Here is a 7,565-nt window from a genome sequence, read left to right on the forward strand (position 1 = left end):
ATATAGAAGTTCTATCCTCCCCCTTATCTAGCCGTCCATTTTTGAATGGAGGGTTAAGATTGCCCCAATCACAATGTCACGTTTCTACACTTTTTTATTTTTAACTTTTTTTTATAAATTATTTTGACACTAAATTTTGGATGTCCATTCCTCTATTAAACTCGCACTAACGGAAAATAAAAATAAAAAATATTTTCAATAAAATAAAATGATCAAAATACCCCTGAAAATTTTAAAAGGTATTTTGGTCATTATATTTTATCAAAAAATTATTGTTGATATTTTTTATAGGTACACCCCAATGAGAAGATGGCACGTACCAAATTTTCCATATTTAAAAAATTTATATTCAAAAAGCTAAAAATAAAATACTTTGAGACGTCAGATCTAAGAGCAAACGGTGAGTGACTCTCTTGATAAAAAATGAATAGCTGGATGGTAGGGGGAGAATAGAACTTCTATGTTGTAGGATGAACATAGAGAACTTTCCCTTTTATATAATTCATACGTTTTTCTGGCATAAAGTTGTTTTTAGGTATTATAAATCCGTTGTTGGACCGAAGTGTCTTTAAAATATGTCCATTTTTTGGATCATGGCATCTTCAAGCATTATTTATTTTTTCTCTGAGAAATTTTTTTCTATAAGAGTAATAAGATTTCATTAGTAATCAGCAAAAATGATGTGAGTATCCTTGAAGTTCTAAGTACCAAAGTATTGGGATAACCTTTTAGTAAATTTGAGAGATCGGATTTGGTCGATTTTAAAAATACCGATAAAATGTTGTAATAGCATATGGAAAGAGTTTATATAAGGTTGCAACATTAAAATGTAGAATTACATATGCACTTTAAAACTCCATCGAAAAATACTATTTTAATGTTGAAAAAAACCTCTAATTGATCATTTCAACATCGAAATGTATGAATATGAAAAAAAAAAAAAAGATTTTCAGTCCTAAAAATAGTACATCTTGCAATACATTATCTAAATCGGCTATTTTCAAGATTTTCATATGTTTATACTTCTGTTTGATTTTAACCATTTTTGGAGTTTAAAATTTTATAATTAGATATGAAAATAGATTTTGAGATAATCCTAAAAAAAATTTAACCAAAATTACATGATAAAATTTGGAGGTGCGCCATAATTGGATCATTTAAGTGCAACCTCATAAAAACCATACCCATAACATATACACGGCACAATGGTAATAACAGAAAATTTTAAATGATATTGTAATATCGTTAAAAATAATAAATATATATGAAATTTCTGTAAAGGTAATTATGACTCTAGGGATAATCTAAAACTCGTTAAATCTGTTCTTCCTTATTCACGTTCAAATTAAATGTCGTACGATCACTAAAGATAACAAGATAATAACAACCATTATAAAATTATAGAAAAAACCAATGGTTTAAAAAACGGATCGGTGACCCTGATCGGGCTTCCAAAAAACCGATCCGGATCGGCGAATCGGTGATCCGGATCGGAAATCAGGTGAATCGGTCAAAATAATGCTTAAAAAAAATCCGAAAAAATTATTAAAATTCATTATAAATATTGTTTTTTAGGAATTCAATAAGAAATGAGGGTACTCCATTAAGAATTTTCATGTTTTTGAATGAATATGCGAATATTGATATGTTCTTTCCCTGCATGAACCGCCATTCAGCATTTAATTTACATCACACAAAAGGATAAACATATAATTATCATGGAATAAGTATGTCAACATACATGGATTACAATAAAGCATAAAATTAGTAACATATGATCTAAAAATAAAATGATAGACGACGTTATTGTTCTTCTTGGTCACGCTGGTGCCATTGATTGAATTCGTTTAACAATTCATTGATTCGATCTAAAAACGAATCATCGATATTAACAGGCGTCTGACTATTCCCAAATCCCTGAGTGTTAGTGTTTTGTTGTGTTCCCAATCTAAAATCCCCAAAGATTGTTCATCATTCATGCTCACTTGCACTGTCGTGCTCATCCCTACACTGTTGCTGTTGGGACTCGATATGCGAATAATATGGCTGGGATAGGGTGGCCTCAGAATCATCATCTCTCTCATTTTGTCTTTGAATAATATGGATTAAAAAAAAAAAAAAACAAATTTTCAAAAAAATCGATCATGGATTAAAAAAAAAAATCACAAATTTTCAAAAAATTCTATCATGGATTACAAAAAAAAATTCGATCATGGATTAAAAAAAAAAAAGATCACAAATTTTCCAAAAATTCTATCATGGATTACAAAAAAAAAAACCACAAATTTTCAAAAAATTCAATCATGGATTACAAAAAATTCGATCATGGATTACATAAAATTCGATCATGGATTACATAAAATTCGATCATGGATTACAAAAAAACAAAAAACAAAAAATTCAATCGTGGATTACAAAAAAAGAAAAAAACAATTCGATCATGGATTACAAAAAATTCAATCATGGATTACAAAAAACTCTATCATGGGTTACAAAAAAAGCAAAAAACAAAAAATTCAATCATGGATTACAAAAAAAAAAACAAACATTTCGATCATGGATTACAAAAAAAAAACAAACATTTCAATCATGTATTATAAAACATTCGATCATGGATTACAAAAAATTCTATCATGGGTTACAAAAAAAAAAAAAAAAAAAAAAAATTCGATCATGGATTACAAGAAAAAAAAACAAACATTTCGATCATGGATTACAAAAAATTCGATCATGGATTACAAAAAATTCATGGGTTACAAAAAAACAAAAAATTCGATCATGGATTACAAAAAAACAAAAACAATTCGATCATGGATTACAAAAAAATCGATCAAGTATTACAAAAAAATCTATCATGGATTACCAAAAAAAAAAAATTCCGTACGGGACTCGCCGATTCACTGTTCGGACTCGCCGATTCCGTACAGTGAATCGGCGATTCACTGTTCGGACTCGCCGATTCCGTACAGTGAATCGGCGATTCACTGTACAGAATCGTCCGGTTCTCTCTAGAACCGGACGATTTCCGATTTGTTAACCAATACGATCCACTTTTTGCGATTTCCAAGTCGAACCGGGCGAGTCCGGTTCGACTCGGCGTTTTTTAAAACACTGGAAAAAACAATAACAGATAAACTAAAATTAAATTTTCAAAAATAATATTTTTTACAAAAAAAAAAATCGGCTTTTTAAAAATCAAAATAAAAAAAAAAAATCAGTTTTAAAAAAATTGAAAATTAAAAAAATTTAAGTTTTTCAAAACCAAAAATGGTAAGTTTCGTCTTTTTTTAAAAAAAAAGTGTTAAGTAGTTGAAAAAACAGATATCTGTATAATAACAAAAAGTTTCAAGTATTTTCATAATAATGAGAAATATTATGGATATTTATATAAATTTTTCTTAATTTTATGACTACAATTTTGAAAATGATGAACATAACAAACATTTTTATTGTAGAACAAACAATTTATGTTGAGAAACTCTGAAAATCGACCCAGTTATTAGAGAAACCAGAATTGTGCTGCCCCCTTTTGCTTTTGGAATTGCTGAAGTCAAAATAATTATTTGAAAAACTTGAAATTACATTATTAATTAAATTGTATGTTCCACTGTGCAACCTATGAGTAGACATTCACGATCCTCCTGACCATATATTTCAGTGATCATTTTATACTTTACCCAGGTGCAATGGCTTCGGTGGACTTATTAGAAATAGTAGGGGCACCATCATTTAGTCATACTCAATCCCTTTGTGGAATGACTATAGCAAATGAGGCTGAAGCTCGTAGTTTACTGCAACGAATGAAATTGATCTCATGGTTGGAGGGTGATATGGTTATTGAAGGTGACTAAGCAAATGTTATAGCTTGGAGCAAAAGAGAAGCCAATATTCTATAAAAGTTAAGGTCTAAAAATTTGATGGTATTAACTACTGAAATTCAAATCATTGTTACCTAGGAGAATAATGAAGAGGCATCTGGGGGAGTGACTTGCTCTTCCTTGGTGGTGATTTGCTTCCAGTAATTCTTCTTTTTTTTTTTGTACATCTTGTATCTTCTCTTGAGATTAATGAAAATTCTATGTTAATGTTCTTTCTTCTTGTTTTGAACATTTATGTTAATGCTCAGAGAAGGAAGAAAAAAAAGAGAAGGAAGAAAAAAAAGAAGAAAAAGATTAGCATGATTTATATGCCAATAGAAACTCTATGGTCCTAGTATTATCTTGTCCAATAAATTGGTGTCTGGTGACAATAGAAAGATCCAAGTGATGGGTCGCCACTCTCAACTGATCGGGCCTGATTTCTTGTCAACCCGGTGGGTCCGATATGGGTGACTCGGTTGGAGGAACCCTCTCTCGAACAACGGCAGGGCCCACGCACATGTGTGTGCATGTGCGTGTGCGTGACGTGCAGAGAAAAATCAACAAATAGAGATATTATAATCGGCAACGAAGAATTCGGCTCCCTCGCTTTACTGCACAGCACTCGGATCCACACACTAAAAATAGCCTTCAGGGTATACCTTTTGGTATCTCCTCATATTGGTAGTTATATGGTAGATTGGGGGTCTAGTCTTAAGAGTTAGAGGGGTTGAGAGTGGATAGAGAAGAAGAAATAGAGAAGAAAAAGGAGGAAACCGACCCAGAATTGGGCAGCCTTCCGGTGTCACCTCGAGCAAAATGTATTATTGGAGACAAGAGAGATACTGGGCTTGGAGACCACAGGTATTCAAGAGAGTGTGGTCCGTAGTTCTAGTTTATCGAGAGCTCACTTCCAAAAAGGGAGATTGCGGTCTGTTGATCTAGACTATCACGAGCTCACTTCCGTATAGGCCCCTAATAAGTAACTAAGAAGAAGATGAACAGAGAAATAAGATATGCTATGAGAAAAGAGTGAGAATATAAGAAAAAGAATGCCTCTGAAAACTCTGATATCTTTCTAGCATCCCCTCTCTAAGGAGGTAATTGGAAACGTCGAAAAGGTCCCTAGACTTCAAGACTAAAATCAAGAGCACTCCGGAGGATTCTAGAGAGTGAGGTTTGTAGTTCTAGACTGTCGAGAAATCACTTCCGAAATTGGAGAGTGAAGTTTGCAGTTTTAGACTATTGCGAAACCACTTCCAAAGAGCATCGTGAACCGAGTTTAGAAAGATAGATAGAGTATGAGAGAAGTGGATTTATAAGAGATGAGAGAGAGAAATGGAATGCGAGAAATGAAATTAGAGAATTAAGAGAGAAGGAAGAAGAAGACAAGAAGAGAGTGAGGGAGTAAATGAGAAAGAATGATAGAGATCCCTCACGACCTAAACACTATGTAAACCAGTGGCTAGAGCAGTTTAAGGGTTAAAACTCTAAGAAAGTTGTCTCAGGATGACCCTAGCCCAAGTGATCGAGCGCAAGAGAATCTGTGTATCTTACAACTCAACAACACTATATGAATTGATGGTTAGAGCAACAATTTGAGAGTTAGAATCCTAAAGCACTATCTCAAGAAGACCCCTGCTCGAGTGTGAGAGAAGAAGTGAATGAAGGGAGAGAATGAAGAAATGATAAAATAAAAGATCAATGGAAGAGAGAGAATGATAAAACAAAAAAATGAAATAGAATAAAGATAGGAGAATAAGAAGTGAGGGTGTGAGTTAAGGAGAGAGAGTGAGAGCAGTTAAAGAGATGAAGTTAAGGAGAGAGGCCGAGAGGAATTAAAGAGATGAAGAGAGATTGGACCCGCTTGTGACACGGGTTCGTGCACCTTGGTGGATAGGTAGAGGTGAGAAAGGGTAGGATAGAAATAGGTAAATGGGACCCAACTATGGTGCAGGTCTGTGCGTCTAAGGGGTGAGAAAGAGTGAGAGAGTGAGTAAGATAGGGAGAAAGTATGAGGGATGGACCCGCCTATGGTACGGGTCTGTGACCTAGTCTGTGAGAGAGAGAGAACGAGAGAGTAAAAGAGAGGGGGAGATGACAGACCCGCCTAGGATATAGTTCCGTGATTCAGTGAGGGGGAGAGGGGGTACGAGGGAGAGAGATAGAGAGAGGGGGTAGACGGACCTGCCTAGGGCATGGGTCTGGGACTAGGCAAGAGAGAGAGTTAATAAGAAAAAGAGACGAAGAGAAGCCGAATCTGCCCTAGGTGCGGGTCCAAAACTTTTTAAGCAAGAGAGAGAGTGATAGTGAGCAAAGAGAGAAAGCAAAGAGAGAGAGAGAGAGAGAAAGAGGGCACAGACGCGCCCTGGGTCCGAGTGGAAGAGAGAGAGAAAGTGAGAGAACAGAGAGAGAAAATGAGAGAAGAGAGAGAAAAGAAGATTAAGAAGTGGGAAGAAAGAAGAGAGAGAGGAAGAAGAGATCTGGGATTGGGTAGCCTTCCGACGTAACCTCTCCTAAGAAGTATTACCAAAGACCAAAGAAGGTACTAAGCTTGAAGCCTTAATACCCGGAGGGTTCGGGAAGCGAAGTCGTGGGCTTAGCCCATCGGAAAGTTACTAACCCAAAGAGCCCATTTTTAAGTAAACTAGAGAGAGAAGAGAAGAAAGAATGAAGAGAGAGAAATAGAAGAAAGAGAAAAAAGGGAGAGGGGAAGAAAAACTAGGGATTTGGATGGCCTTTCGGTGTAACCTCTCCTAAGAGGTCTTACCGGAGACAAAAAAATGTACTAGGCTCGAAGCCTTGATACTCGGAAGATTTGAGAAGCGAAGTCGTGGGATTAGCCCATCGAGAAGTCACTAACCCAAAGAGCCACATTTTTAAGTAAACAAGAGATAGAAGACAAGAAAGAATGAAGAGAGAGAAATAGAAGTGAGAGAGAAGAAAGAGAAAGAAGAGAGAAAGTGGACCTAGGCCGGCTTGGATTTATACGGGCCTTTGAAGGTCCCTTTTGAGTGCTCCTTAGAGAGATGTCTTGACCTTCGGGGTTATGGTTGGGATATAGGTCTAAGATGAATGGACCTAAGTGAGTTAGGGTAGTGTATGAGATAAGTTATATGATGATCTAAGTTGAAGTCTATGGTGCAGGGTCAGAAGTTGGGAAGGCTAGGTAGTAAGAAGTTTGAGGTTCTTGGTATTAGGGAGTTTGAGGTTATAGAGAGTTGGGAGTTGGGAGTTGGGAGTTGGAAGTGGTGTGTTTGAAAGTTGGGAATTGGAAGTAGGAGGTTTGGAAGTTGGGAGTTGGAAGTGGAAGGTTTGGAAGTTGGGAGTTGGAAGTGATGGGTTTGGAAGATGGGAGTTGAAAGTGGAGGGTTTAGAAGTTGGAAGTTAGAAGTGGAGGGTACAATGGCAATTATCCAAAGTGTGAAAGTTCTCCCTCTCTTCTCTCTCTTGAAGTTACTTGAAGGAGCAAAAACCCAATTTTTAATTATGCTTCAAACTTAGGTTTACAAACGACTAAAGTTTTTTATATAAAGCAACCCCAAACCAAGAGTGGATTACTAAAAAACAACCAAAATTGTCAAAAAAGTACACATTTAACAAATTAAAATATTAATCTCATTTTTTGTCCAAATGACCAAAATACCCTTCAACACTTTTCAATAAATGACAAAACCATCTCTCTATGAGGGGCCTCTAACTATTGCT

Source organism: Amborella trichopoda, chromosome 10 (genome assembly GCF_054954075.1).
Source record: "Amborella trichopoda isolate Santa Cruz 75 chromosome 10, AtrichopodaSantaCruz75HAP2 v2.0, whole genome shotgun sequence".
Taxonomy (NCBI): domain Eukaryota; kingdom Viridiplantae; phylum Streptophyta; class Magnoliopsida; order Amborellales; family Amborellaceae; genus Amborella; species Amborella trichopoda.